The sequence below is a fragment of the Rhinolophus sinicus genome, linkage group LG04 (genome assembly GCF_036562045.2).
Source record: "Rhinolophus sinicus isolate RSC01 linkage group LG04, ASM3656204v1, whole genome shotgun sequence".
In the NCBI taxonomy this organism is placed as follows: domain Eukaryota; kingdom Metazoa; phylum Chordata; class Mammalia; order Chiroptera; family Rhinolophidae; genus Rhinolophus; species Rhinolophus sinicus.
Window position 1 is genome coordinate 127274129 of NC_133754.1, and position 15883 is coordinate 127290011.

The 15883-nt window shown below is 38.3% G+C and overlaps 1 protein-coding gene across 5 annotated transcripts in view; it reads right to left on the bottom strand.

Moving 5' to 3' along the window:
• The window catches only part of SH3GL2 (SH3 domain containing GRB2 like 2, endophilin A1), a 190792-nt gene that overhangs the window by 76793 nt on the left and 98116 nt on the right, over positions 1 to 15883 (bottom strand). Inside the window, exon 2 of one of the 5 annotated variants that reach the window (XM_074330343.1) lies at positions 4016 to 4082. The exons of the other annotated variants lie outside the window; for them this stretch is intronic. The gene's annotated coding sequence lies outside the window, so the exon portion shown is untranslated. The remainder of the gene's footprint in view (positions 1 to 4015; positions 4083 to 15883) is intronic. 5 annotated transcript variants of the gene reach the window in all.

Here is a 15883-nt window from a genome sequence, read left to right on the forward strand (position 1 = left end):
GGGAGGAGATCGAGGGACTACCAAGGGGCCTGAGGAAAATTTGGGGGATGATGGATACATTCACCTTCTGGATTTCAGGGATGGTTTCATGGATGTACACACATATCAAAACTTAGCAAACTATGTTTTAAATAGGTACAATTATTGTATGTCATCTATACCTCAATAAAGCTGTTAAAAATAAGAAATCTCATCAAAGCCAAAGAAGCAAGACTAAATTGCCATATTGCTTAAAATAAAGCAGAAGTCATAGCGATGTAGCAACAAAAGCTGCTGCAGCAGCTAATGTTTATTGAGGAGTTAACATGGGTCAGACAGCCTTTGAAGTACTTTAGATGGGTTTACTCATTTATTACTGAGAACCATTCTGTTGTTTCACTTATTCTAATATCTTCAAGGTTTGTCTATGTTGTAGCATGTGTCAGAATTTCCTTCTTTTTTAAGGCTGAATAATATTCTATTGTATCGATACACCAGTTTGTTTATCTTTTCATCTGTTGATGGACACTTGGGTTGCTTCTACCTATCAGCTATTGCGAATTATACTGCTGTGAACAGCATGTACAAACTACACTTCTGTGAAGAACTACCTTCAGTTCTTTGGGGTACATACCCAGAGAAGGATTTGCGGGTCACATGGTAATTCCACATTTAAGTCTTTGGGGAACAACTCAACCCTCTGGTTCCTAAGTTGCAATCCACAGAGTGAATTTCCTAGAAGGCAAATCTGACCACGTCACTCCTAGGCTTAAAATTCCTTAATGGTTACCTAATTGCCTTTGCGGTGAAACTCCGATTCCTCAGCAGAGCAGGTCCTCCCCTGACAATTCCCTCCTACCCAAAGTCCCCACCCCAGGACTTCCTCTATGGTTCCAAAGCACCTTGTATAGACAGCCCCTCTATTAGCACTTCCCTCACTCTATTATTAATGGTTTATTTTTCTATCTCCCTCAGGTGTCTGTAAGTTACCTGATAATAAGATTCATATTTTTATTCCTCTTTGTATCTCCAATACCCTCCCAGAGTGCCTAGAATATAGAAACTTGATACCTATTTGTTAAAGGGATGAATGTCAGCTCAACTGTCCAAAGAATAAAATATTGCCCTATTGTGAAGCAAAAGAACAGAGAAAACAGAATACAGGTTAAACATGTGCATTACACTCGTACGTGTGTGTAAGACACACACAGGTTATTTATGCATGTAAATACGTATATAATGATGCAACCTCTTTTCTTTACATATAATGTGTACTCATTCACAGGTTAGCTTCCATTTTCAGTGTTAAACTCCTTACTATGCAGTCTGGAGGCCCCACTCAGCAAGCAGTGGAGGAAAACAGGCCAAGGATACAGAGCCCATGTATGTCAGACACAGTACCAGAAATAGGCGAATATCCGAGGTGCCTCTCTCTGCTGAGAAGGGATGCATCTGTGTATGGACTGGGCCTTTGGTTTTGTGAACACACCACATCAGAAATACGTTCTTGCATCTGGGACAAGGAATCTGGTGTGACTTCTTGATTAAAGGTTTAATAAGCTTCTGTTTTACACTCATATACAGACTAAACATAATAATCTAATATTAATAATAATCACTGTCTAATAATAAAATATTAGAAGAGTACTTCATCATACAGCTAAACTTGATGAAAGATTATGGATAATGGCTTTCCTGAAGCAATAATTCAAACGAAAATAAATGACAGTTTCTAACTGTGCACACTAGAATACTGCTGAATTTTCTTTTAACTCTTTCGATCTCTCCTGATAAAGGAAAATGTCATATTTTCCAAAAAGTTTCTGGCTGTGCAGGCTGCACTGCTGCAGGGGGGAAAAAAATTGTCACAGAGCACATTATTGGGCTTTCTGTTCATGAACTGGTACTAAAAGGGGGTGATGCCTTCGGTCCCTGCCAGGTAATGGTAAGGAGTGACCTCTCTCAGAAATAAGATGCAAATAAACAGAACAAAGTAACAGAGGAAACAGATTCCAGGACAAATGCATCCCTCACGGGCCCTAAGTGAGCAAGCCCTGGGAAACATTTCGACCTACACAATCAGGAACATTGCAGATCTTCAGAACTTCTGGGCTAAACACTTGATCTACATTAGAAACAAATGAAATGCTTTGATAGGAGTTAAGAGTCACAACAGCAGGAAATAGACTGATAAGCAAACACTATATCAAGACTATAAAATCAATTTCTGAACATGGAGAAAATTATAGCCTGGTCACTTAGGACTCCAAATTAAAGAAAATATACTGCTGCTAGAAGTGGAATTCTTCTCATATAAATTTTAAAAGGCTTTTAGTTGCAGGAAAAAAAAAATCTAAGATCTACGGTAACCAAGAACATCAAATGCACTTCAAATTTTCTTAAACTTGAATCCTTTAATCAGGTTGGATTTGTATAGCCCAATTTCTTAAATGAGGCCATGCAGATAGCCTTTAAATAGCACTTTTAAAAGTGATCTCAGAAGTGACTCCTTCACATGGCAAATTTGAAGCCCAACAAAAAACATTAGCTGAGCTACATGAGGGGAAGAAAAGCAGTCTGTTAAAGCCACTAGAGACCTGACCATGAATGCATGGTTAAAGAACAACTTAATTTATGAGGATGTAATACAATCATATATGTTTCTCATAAAGTCAAGAGCAAATGGTTCCATCCTCAAATTTTGCAGGTAAAGCCCAAGTCACAATATTTTCGAACTGGCATTTTCCGACCCTCGTGGCTAAATCACTCAAGGTAGAGCTTCTCTAGAAAGAAACATCATACAGGAAACAGGGCCAAGAAGAGTCAAACCCAAGAAAATAAAATGTATAAAACGTGACAATCAGTTAAGATGAAGTAAAATTCAGCATCACTATGAAAACCAAACTTCAGTCCAAGTGAAACTAGAAAAACCAGAGAAAAGCAGGAAGCAGTGGAGGTGGTGGATAACAGGTCAAGAAGCAGGCACAGCAACTGGGGAGAGGCAAGCTGCCCATGAGGAGAAGAAAGAAGAAAACACAGCAGGAACAGCCGAGAAGCTGGACACACACCATCCCTACCCACCCCAGACGCCCTGAGGGCAGCACTGAATCACAGAACATTCTTTACGGAGATGCCCAGACATAAAGATTTGCTGAATTATCTTTGGTAAACTCTACTTATTATGCAACTGACTTGAGGAGCGACTAGGCTAGGGGTGCCCACCTACCCACACTAGAACACCTATATATAACTTTTGATCCCCAAAAGACTTAAGTTGTCCCACGGTATCCAAAGGGGATTGGTTCCAGGAAGCCCCTCCTCATACCAAATTCTCAGATGCTCAAATCCCCTACATAAAAACGGTATCAATAAATGCACAGTCAGCCCTCCGCATCCACGGACTCCCAAACACAGATCGAGAACAGTACAGGTATTTATTGGGAAAAGCGTCCATGTGTAAGTAGACCTGCACAGTTCAAACATGTTGTTTAAGGCTGAACTGTAATGGGGACATCATGCATAAAATCCACTTGCTTCCAAAAGGACAAGTGTGAAAATATATGTATCTCCGCATATATGTCTGACCTCGCATTTAGGGGGAATGTGAAGGGTTAAATACATGCGATGAGTGTGTGTGAGGTAGTACTTATGTGCCTATGGGTTTACTTGATGGCCTGTCTGTGTTGGGAAAGAATTTTGATTATCAGTAGCAAGTGGAACAGACTTATACACAGGCTGTGCTTTATACCTCAGGGGTAAGGATTCAGGGGTAAGCTCTAACAGCCATAAATAAACGTGTGCTGCCAGTGATAAATCCCAGTCTCTTTCCTCTGCTGAAACACATGTATAGATTCATCCAGAAAGTCAAGAATTTTCCACATCAGTTGAAGATTGAAATGAAACTAAATTTAATTTGAGCTACTCTTCATAAACATATCAAGTTCACAAATGAGACTGTTTGCATAACATGCGCTCAGTATGACACAGTAAAAGACAGGTAGATCCTAGAGAATGACATAAGGTGCCTCCAGCTTACCAAGATTTTGTCTGCAGTTGTCCTTAGATTACACAGCTTTCAAATCCACAAAGGACAACACACAGCCCTAGAGGAAGAGTTGAGACCTGGAGTTAAACGCGCCTGGAGGACAGCTACAGGTTACAAACACGTTGTGTGTAGCCCTGAGAGGGAGCCTCAGAACTGAGAGACGAGAACCAGAAGCTACATTCATCTCAGCTTCCGACTATGAAATAATCTGATGAACTGGCTGAGAATAATGGTTACTGCTATCTAATTTAACTCTCATAACAGCCTAATGAGATTACGATAAGGAATTGGAGGATCAGAGAATTAAGGGTCTTGCTCAAGGTCAGAACACCTGCATTGCAGTCAGGATACAGAGATCTACCAGATTCAAAAGCCGAGGTTCTTTCTGTCACTCTAGCTGCTCTCATAGGTTTCTGGTCTTCAGGGCGGGTCCAGCAGAGGTGGGCCGACCACTGGCCAGCAGTGTAGGGACTTCATATGTGACGAGGTTAACACAGATGTTGCCTAAAATTCCCTTTTCACTCTGAGACGCTACAATTCTCTTCCCAAAGCACACTGCTTGCATTACCTTTCAACACTTGCTATTTTGTTGAGGTAAACCCATAGAAACTTTCTCTAGCCTTCTGTGGCTCTTAATTAAGGCTCTCCTATGTGGAAAGCAGGATTCTGTGTATGTCGTTATTCATTGTAATGGCGTGAGATTAGCCTTAGACGTCAGGAAGAAAGGGACAAAGGAGGAAGATCCAAGGCACCTGAGCTGCCCACCTGCGGGCCATTCATAAACCAAACTTCCATTCACACACCAGCGAGTAGGATGAAGACATACACAGTTTGCACCATAGAATTTAACACAGGAAAGACTGAATGCACTGCATTCAATAACAGAGATAAATAACCAAAAACATGTGCCAAGGTAAGGACAGGTAAGAGGACAGTACCATCAACTATGGATTTCTTTAGGAACAGCATTGCTCCTGCTGCGTCTGGCGGAATTGAAAGGCTGGTGCAACGGAGGGGACAGGAAAGGTCATGAAAAGGTGCTGGAATCCCAGGCAACGTGGAAGAAATGTTCAAATTGAGAGCATAAAAATACATTCATGTCTATCATGCCCTACTGAAAACGTCACACTATGCTAAGGGATTGAAGATAAGCCATTTGCATAAAGGTATGAACAGAAGCGCCATCCTGAGAAGGAGAGGGCACACAGCCCTGGGGACCGGGAGACCTGGGATCCCAGCCCTACTGAGTGGCCTTGAGCAAGTCCCTTACCTACTTCAGAATTGAAAGGGTTTTAAACTCTGGATACAATTCTAAGTTTTATAATACTTAAAATCTGAAATCTATTACTTTTATCAGTCTTTAGCTCTAAGTCTCAGAAAAACTTTTTATTAAATCTACCTTAAAAATCTGAAAACACAAATGGCAAATAGACATATGAAAAAATGCTCAACATCACTAATCATCAGAGAAATGCAAATCAAAACCACCATGAGATATCACCTCACCCCAGTCAGAATGGCTATCATCAACAAGACAAATAGTAACAAGTGTTGGAGAGGCTGTGGAGAAAAAGGAACCCTCATACACTGTTGGTGGGAATGCAGACTGGTGCAGCCGTTGTGGAAGGCAGTGTGGAGGTTCCTCAAAGAATTACGAATAGAATTGCCATATGACCCAGCAATCCCTCTCCTGGGTATCTACCCAAAAAATCTGAAAACATTTATCCATAAAGACACGTGTGCTCCAATGTTCACTGCAGCTTTGTTTACAGTGGCCAAGACATGGAAACAACCAAAATGTCCTTCGATAGATGAATGGATAAAGAAGTTGTGGTATATATACACAATGGAATACTATTGGGCGGTAAGAAAAGATGATATAGGAACATTTGTGACAACATGGATGGATCTTGAGAGTGTAATGCTGAGCGAAATAAGTCAGACAGAAAAAGCAGAGAACCATGTGATTTCACTGATATGTGGTATATAAACCAAAAGCAACAAAAGAACAAGACAAACAAATGAGAAACAGAAACTCATAGACACAGACAATGGTTTGGTGGTTGCCAGAGGGTAAGGGGGGTGGGGGGTGGGGGGTGGGAGATGAGGGTAAGGGGGATCGAATATATGGTGATGGAAGGAGAACTGACTCTGGATGATGAACACACAATGGGATTTATAGATGATGTAATACAGAATTGTACACCTGAAATCTATGTAATTTTACTAACAATTGTCACCCCAATAAATTTAATAAAATTAAAAAAAAAATTATTTTAGAGGAAAAAAAAAAATCTGAAAACATTGATCCATAAAGACATACATGCTCCAGTGTTCATTGCAGCTTTATTTAAGGTGGCCAAGACATGGAAACAACCAGAGTCCTTCGAAAGATGAATGGATAAAGAAGTTGTGGTATATATACACAATGGAATACTACTTGGCCATAAGAAAAGATGAAATAGGACCATTTGCGACAATGTGGTTGGATCTTGAGATTATAATGCTAAACGAAGTAAGTCAGACAGAAAAAGTAGAGAACCATATGATTTCACTGATATGTGGTATACAAAACTGAAAACACCAAAAGAATAAGACAAACAAATGAAGAAACAAAAACTCATAGACATAGACAATAGTTCAGTGGTTACCAGAGGGTAAGGGGAGAGCGGGGTTCTAGAAGAGGGTAAAGGGGGTCAAATATATGGTGGTGGAAGAACTGACTCTGGGTGGTGAACACACAATGGGATTTACAGATGATGTAATACAGAATTGTACACCTGAAATCTATGTAGCGTTACTAACATTTGTCACCCCAATAAACTTTAATTAAAAAAATTATTCTTAGTAAAAATTTGAATGAAGCTGGCACGTTATTCTAAACATCACACTTATTTTACGAGTCAAATTTATGATTATGATACCAAAATTCAACCTTGATCAATCTCACAGTTGGTCTCACAAGCATCTTAAACGTCTTTATGAAAAGAGGTTCACTTACTCTAGATGCTAAATAAAAAAATGAAACACTTTTTATTGTGTGTTTTTTTTTTCCCCTGAGCCGAAAAACCCTTAAAATACTTCCCTACCCAAAGAGCATAGTGGATTCTCATTTGCTGAAGGGCTAGGAATTCTGCAGGCACCCAGGCTACCTCATTTCATCTGAGTCTTCTTTGCAGAGCTTCCGGTTCCTGCCAATGTCTGATGTATACACACATCTTGAAGGATTTCTTACAGACTGCTGGGCAGTCATCTGTCACAGCCCCAAGCAATTTCTAAGGGCAGGATAAAGCAATGGGCTTCATTCAGGTCAGAGCGAGATCCAGGACTAACAAAAGGATAATTAAGTGACAGAATCAGCTGACTGCAGGGCAGTGACAGACTCAGAGTATTTGGAACACTGCAAGAAGGAAGTGTCTGAATTTAATTTAATAGGAAATTCTGCAGCATATTCCCTCTCATTATAATTACTTTTTCTAACATTTCTAAAACTATATGTGTTTTTAAAAATATAGGTACTATTTACCAGAAGATTCATTTTCTGATGCCTTAAAAATGATTATGGATATTAAGAAATTATTAATATTTTAGTTATGATAATGGTATTTTAATGCTTTAAGAAAGGCATTTTACACACATAAAGATTTTTTTTGGATGAGATAACAAAAATAAGCTTCAAAATAAACAAGGTCAGCCATGAATTGATAATGGTTGAAATTAGGATGGGCAAATGAGGGTTCACTATTTTTTTTCCTTATTTTTTCATTTGTTTAAATTTTTCCATGACCCTGTTTACGGTGTTTTTTGGCCATGCTCCATGATTTCTTTTTATTTAGCTAGATTTCTTTATATATATACTGGGGGTGCCAAAAAATGAAAAAAAAAAAAAACGTATATGCATGACTTATATTCATCTTTTGCTATCGGTATATATTGAGTATTTCAATTTTAATATAGTTTTTTTCCTTTCTTAAAATGTGTATACACTTTTTTTTAACATTCTCTGTATATATTCTTTCTTTTATAGCTTCTGGGTTTGAAGCCACAATTAGAAAGGCTTTCACCAAACCAAGATTATTTTTCTAAATTCTTCCATGGCTTCCCCATGGCTTTTATCATTTCATTTATAAGCATGTAAATCTTTATTCCATTAGCAATTTGTCCTTGTATAAGATTTGAGCTATGAGACCAACCTTTCCCCAAGAGGACTACTCATTTGTCCTAATAACATTTACTGAGTGATCTATTCTGTCTTCATTGATTTGAAATGCCACCTATATCTTCTATTAAATTCCCATATGCATTGGGTCTATGGACTTATTCTAGCCTACTGATGTGATTCTTCATGAACCAGTAACACACTGTTTTAAATAGTGAAGTTTTTAAAATGTGTTTTAGTATCTGTCAGGGTTAGATTTTCCTTATGATCCTTCTCCATATTAATATTTTCCCAGGCTATACTTCATTCTCTCTCCACATAACTTATAATAAGCTTATTTTGTTTAAAGTAGTACTTTTTATAAGTAAGCTTATTATGTTTAAAGTAGGTTTTTTTTGTAAGTATCACATTACATTTATAGTTTAATTTAGGTAAAACTGATTCTTTCCCGATGCTGAGTCTTCTCATCCAAAAAACAGCAAACAAACACGGTATGCCTTCCAACTTCTTATGTCTTCTTCTAGGAAGAATTTTACTTTGTTTTTTTTTAAATTTGAAAATAACAAGTTGTATTCGTAGTCATTTTATTTTTTATTGATGCTACTGCTAATGAGATCTTCTGCTATATCTTTTAACTGGTGGCTGTTTGTAACTATGTAATCTAGTTCTGTATGTTATAATGAAAGCGGTTATGGTTTGTCATGTTTTTTCACTTGATCCCATCAAGTTTTCCATATATACAATCATAACATCTGATAATAGGGACGAATTTGCTGTCTTCCAATTTCTATCATCCTACTTTTTTCCTTGTTGACCTGTGTCAGTGACGAAGTACCTCCAGAACAAAGTTAAGTGATAGCCTTGTTCCTTTTGCTAACGAGAACGTTTTACTGTTTTGGCATGATGCTGATTTGTGGGACTGAGGGAGATTAGGAAGCACTGACCTAGTCCTACTAAAAATTACTGCAATTAATGAATATTGAATTGTGCCAAATGCCTTTATTACTTATGGAAATATTTGTATTTGTCTCCTTAGACCTAATACGGTAAAATGTATTGGCAGCTTCCCTATATAAGCTATCATTGCAAATCTAAGTCCAACTTGATCTCTCTGATATTTTGTTACTTATATAGCTTATATACTCATATGAATTTTAAAAATTAACAACTTTGCCTATTTGTTCTATATATGTGTGTGTACGTGTTATATGCACATATGTTTTTGCTTTACCAGATGAAAGTGAATTATGACTTAATGGCACTTCATCTGTAAATATTTCACTAAACATCTCCTAAGAGTAAGTACATTGTCTCAGATAACTACATACGAATACCACATTTAAAAAAAAATAATTTCCTGGTATCATCCAGTATCTCATCCATATATGATTTGCTTAGTTGTCCTCAAAACATCTTTTAACTTCATTTTTCCAGAATCCAGTCATGGTTTATATACGACATTTGGTTGTTATAACTTTCTAAAGTCTTTTAATTCTAAAATTTTCCCTGCCCCTTCTTTTTTATTCCTCCATGACAACAGACCAGGTCAATTGTTTTGGAGAATGTGCCACACTACAGATTCATCTAATTGTTTTCTGATGTCATTTAACTTGTTCTATCTCTGTATTTCCTGAAATTTAAACATTAGGTACAAAGGCCTAATTAGATCCAGATTAACTATTTTTCTGAAGACTTCCTAGGTGGTGATATGTGCTTCAAATTACATCACATCAGGAGGCATCCAATGTCAGGTTGTCTACTGATGCTCCGTTTCATCACCTGGTTAAAATGGTGACTCCCAGATTTCTCCATGATAAAGATAAATTTCCACAATTTCAATGAGAAAGAATTTTGTGGAGTGACAATCTAGTACCACACCAATATATTAATGGCCCTAGCATTGTTTAGTGGCCCTTATCAGAATAATTATTTTTCATTGGGGGTGATAGAACTGTGATTCTCTAACTCTATCATTTCTTATACATTTACTAGGTATCATTCTTCTGTGGAAAAAAAAAAAAAAAAAGCCGTTCTTTGCTTTACTTAGTGCTTTCTACCCTCAACTTAACATTGTCCGACAATGTTCCAAACCCTGCCTTTTTTTTTTTTTTTTTCGGTTTGCCTCTACTTGGTATACCATTGCAGATGCAATCAAGTTAAGATGATTTAGAGTAGGCCCTGAATCCAATATGACTGGTGTTCTTATAAGTAGAGAAGAGACGAGGAAACAGACACACAGGGGAAATGTCACGTGATTACAGAGGTACAGATTGGAGTGACATGTCTACAAGACAAGGAACACCAAGGATTGACAGCAACACCAGAAGCCATAAGAAACACGGAACAGGTTTTTCCTTAGGGCCTTCAAACATAGAGCATGACACTGCTGACCCCTTGAGTTTGAACTTCTAGCCTCCAGAGCTATGAAAGAATAAATTTTTGTTGTTTGAAGCCATCTCGTTTGTGGTTGTTACAGCAGCCCTAGGATACACATGAATTTGGTCTTAATTCTGTCACACTTTAGGTAATACTTTAAGTTTTTACATTTTTTCCACCATTTGGCTATTTTACTTGGCATTGTCAGGACATGTACATGTCAATTTAAAAAGTAATTATTTGAGTATGCTGAGTTTCTGAGAAGGTGACTCACTTTCAACTTTTCTCCTCAAAGAGGAGATAAGATCCAAACCCTAGTCTCACTCCCCACGTCTTAACGTCTCCTTTCCCTTCCCATCACTCCTTCCGGGACAGCACAGGTCTCAAGTTTCCTCTACATTTTTGGTCCCTGATATTTCCTTTATTTTCTGGTTAGCTCTGCTATTCATTAAAACATGTAACAGTTATATTTTATCCAGCATTCCTAGGTGCTTTATAGCAATAATTTTTTTCAAGATTTCTAAGCTAAGCCCTCTGGGAAGATTCTGTGTAAAAGTCTCCTGTGTATACATTGTGTGCATTCAGACTCCAAAGGGAGTATTCCTTGCTGGTTTGGTGACTCCATTTTCATTCCTCCCTCTCTGCTTCTGTGGGCCCACTTCAAGAGGGGAAAGGTTATGCAATGATGGAAGGTCACAGCTCATTTTACCCATGAGGGACTAAGGCCCAATATGAAATGACTTCCCAAGGGCAAGCACACTCCAGATGCACATGATGAGACAGAGCTGAAAGCTCCATCATTATTATTATCATTATCATTATTATTATTATTATTTTAGCTCCATCCTTCTAAAGGCAGCCCTTTGAGAGGAGTTCATCTGCCACTCTGCTTGGTATGGTTCTAATATTAGAAACTATTTTCTAGCATCTTTATACCATGTGGTGAAGTCCTCAGAGTTTGATTCAAAATATCAGAATATGTGTTTTCTTTAGTCTGCAGACCCTGTAGGATACCATATGGCTTATTGCTGACAAGATTTTAACATGGTCCTTTAATATTTAGGAGACTTCAAATTAATCAAAAGCACAGAATATGGGAAATTTTCCAAAAAGGAAGGATGAAATAAAGGGAAAACTCCAAAAATTTGGAAAGGGCAGTGAATCTGGCTAAAGAAGAAAAGGTAGACAATTGAGTACTTCAGAAAATCAACAAAGACAGCCTTAGAAATTAGTACTGGCTAACCTAACCATCAGGAAACCACAGAAAAAAGGGTGCCGAATGGGATAGCTGCTATAGGTTTCAAGTTCTGTTGAGTTTTTGATTCAGAAGTGAGTTTTTGAGATATCGTTTTAAGAAATTTTAATTTGGAGTTCCTGAATTTAAATTTATTCTACTGGGTAAATCATATGGATATAGAAAAAAACAATATAAGGTCAGAAATACTCAGCAGGCTGAGAAAAATCTGGGTACTTCAAATATGGTGAGAGAACATGAGATAAAATAGCCTCTGAATCCAAGCGGGTTGATACAACCATTTCAAAACAAACTCATCTAAAAAAAAGAAAAGAAAGAAAGAAAAGAAAGACTCACAAGAAAATAATAAATCCTTAGCAGTTGGTTCCTGAACACACACAGGAACTGGAGTTCTCCAAAGATAATGTTGCCTCTGTGTGTGGCCATATGTTCCCCTTCAGAGACTGCAGTAGCCAGACTATTTTCTTCTTTCACAGAGATCACCAGTAAGTATGATAAAGCAGGGTACTCTCCTCTCATGCATTCTTGCTGGGAATGTAAATTGGTGCATTTATGCTAGAAGGCAAATTTGCTATATGGGTCAAATTTAATAGGTGTATCTTCCGATCCAGCAACATGCCTCCTGGGTGTTAGGTCTAAAGAAACAATTGAGTGGAGTGTTCATCGTGACATTATTATAACTAATACTGAAAATGGCCTACATGTTCGCCATTAGATAACTGGCACATAGATCATCAGTGAAATTGTATGTTACAGAACAAATGGATGAGTCACCAGCTGAACTGCCCTTGTTCAAAGAGCCAGGTGTGCTCTCTGCTAGCTTAAGCTCCGGAGGAACCAGAGCAACACAGGCAAGTACTGACAGACAGCTACGTGGGGCCCATGGTCAGCACGCAGGAAGGCAAAGGGGCAGGACAGCAGCAGGAGACAGATAAACACTAAGGCTCCTTCTGCTGGAAAGCTGCTCTCAGAATTGCCTCTTTGGACTGTGTAAACTTGGGGTGGGGGAGACAGAAGAAGATATCCCTGGAGAGTGATACTGAAATTCCTGTCAATCTGGCAAGTATGCATTTCAGTTAGTTTTAATTTAGTTTGGAGAAATGTGAGATGTAGCCACTTGTTTCCTTCACCTTGAATGTGAAACAGTTCATGCTGGTTGCACAGAACTTAATAATATCTTCACCAAATGATTGACAGTGAATCAGTTATGGTTATATATATGGAAATATTTCAGGAAATTTTGGCTTTTTTTCCTCCATGCCATTCTATATTGATTTTTTTTTTTTACAATTTGCACACACTATACCTTTAGGAAAAGAATAACAACTGAAAGGAAAAAATGATAAAACATTTAACTTCCCATCAAGGTCAAAAACATCTTTCATTGTACTTGTGACCTACACACAACAGGAGCTTGAAGGACAATTTAGTCCAACTCCTCTACATATGTGGAAACAAAGCCAGAGAGTTTGCTAAATGACCTGTCCAGCATCATTTTAATATTTTATGTCCTTCTCTTCTCTCTGTTATTTATTATGTATCAACTTTGAAATGAAATATTATCTCTTGATACTATGTCCTATTTCCTTTATGTAAAGTCAGGGATTCAGAACCATTTCGATATGAACATATTTTCACAGATTAAAAAACAAAAAAACTTCCCAAGAACTTTCTGCTGGTTCTTACCCATTCACTAGGACTTTATAGATACTTATTCTCTCTCTCTCTCTCTCTCTCTCTCTCTCTCTCTCTCTCTCTCATACACGCACACACACCACAACTGTGAGTATGAGCGTCTTTTCTCTTATTATTCTCATAGAACTATAAACCGTCAAGCTCTTCAATGACACTGCTTTCCCCACACACGTCTCCATGTCACCCTATAAATATCGTCAGCTGTCCTAATAATGGTTAATGACCATAAGGTCTTTGCTTCTCTGTCCAGCATAAAAGGTAACAGGGTGTAGAACACAGGGATGAGGTGCCTTTGCATCCAATTCCATCTCTGTATGAGCCCAAAACAGGCTGGTTTAAACAAAGTTCGAAAATTCCACCAGCTCCATTTTATATTCCTGGGGCCACTGGACACAGAGAAGCTCAGGTATTTATATATTTCAGAACTTATAGCAGATCTGGAAACCTCCAAAGCTGATGTTAAGAGGAACTATTATTGACAATATGGCTTACATAGATTGGTTCATGAGTCAGAAGAAAGCATGTTTTAGACAAAATAACAAAACGAGAGAGGTTAAGGTATTACTGACCAAAGCCCTAAGTGAGTAGCTGTATTTGGAGTTGAGTCCATGTCTCCAAGGCTTCCTATTCAGGAGTCTATTACAGTACACAATATTCATCTTTAAATTCTTACAGAATCTTCTAGAGAGTACCTGGTCAATGACATTTAAGGCTGACAATCTAGAATCCTACAAGACCAGCTGCTGGGTAAGATTAGGAGTGAATGAGATAAGAACACAGACAGAACACAGAGTGGATATGCCTTTCAAACCCTAAGAGGCCACTTCCAAATCCTGGAGATTCAAGGTCAACCTGGTATTACTTCTTCCTTTCAAGCAACACCACGGCACTAGAGCAAATGAGAAGACAAGTAGAATGTAAGAGAAGCAATTCAAGCCATGTAGTTAGAAGACCTGGGTTACATTCCTAGCAGCTTCTGTATCTACAAAATTGTAGGATATCTGAAATCTCCTTGGTTCATTCCAAGCTCAGTCATGTAACAGGCTATTTGGGAGGCAGTGATGGGGTTTCCTTGATGAAGTCACTAGCAGAAATTACACAGCAAAGGATTTCCAATGATGCTAATAGGGGACTTGTTCATGCCAGATGACTAAAAATGTTGCTTTGAATTCCTCCAGTTATGTTATAAACACAAGAGCTGGGACTGGCTACTACTCTGATTAGAGCTTATACAGAAATTTATTTGAGAATGATCCCGAGCTGAAAGTGTAAAGTCAGCAACGAAAATGGAAGACAACAGATTGTCTGTACAGCTGTCAGCAATATACCTGCCCATCCCTGAGTGTCCACATCCCAGTTTCCACATCCCATGCGGCCTCCCAAGTAAGTGTATGGCGTAGCTGACCCTTTAGGAGGAGGAACTGTCAGTCTGTGATGGCATCAAACTCCCAACACTGGACGTAGTCCATTCACCTAGTGGTGCATCCCTTCTTCTAAAAAATCAACTGTTATATCTGTAAGAGGCACTGGGGTTTCTGTGTTCAGTCTCAAAATCACCTTAAAATGAGCTCAAGTTAAGAAAGTGAAGGAAAGTAGGAGGGTCCTAGAGATACTGTGCAAAGATGTGTAGAGGTTAATTTCATTGTGTCATCTACTTAAAAGGTGTGTGTGGTAGGGGGAGTAATAACAAATAAAAAAAGAGAGAAGAAAAAAACCAGGGGAGAACTCACATCCCTCAGAGTAAAGCGATCACTTTTCCGCCATAATACATGCAAGCATACTTTCTCTTTGGTTTTATTTACCCAACTGTTTTCTTCATAGAGACAGTTAGCTTCAGGGCTCAATAATGAAATCATTGTTACAAAATACAAAAGTGACAGTAATTTGTAGTTTAAATATCCCTCTTTGAATAATAAAACCAGGTTTAAAAGATGTCCTGTTTAAAAAAAAAAGAAAAAAGTGTCTTCTTAATTTCAGTAATGTGGGCTTCCCCAAATTTTCATGCTGCCCCTACTCAGAACAACAGGTTTCAGAGCTGACAGGGACTTGGGGACAACAGAGGGCCTTCACCGAAGGGATCAGAAAGGCAGGAAGAAGTCACGTGACTTGTAGCAGCACAACCGCAGCAGAACTAAGAGGCCTGCCTACTCCTGGTCTAGTGTTTTTTTTCTCCCCCCAATGTGTCAAGATACCTTTTCAAGATGCAGCATCAATACAAAAAGCCCTCTATTACTTACTAAGATCGGATCTAAGAAATGACCCTGATACTCTTTACCAATTCCTTCCGATAAAAATACCATTCTCCAGTTTCAGAGCCATCATGATTTAGTTTTCATGTTTCTATTTGAAACAAAAAAAAAATCTGAAGAGCTAA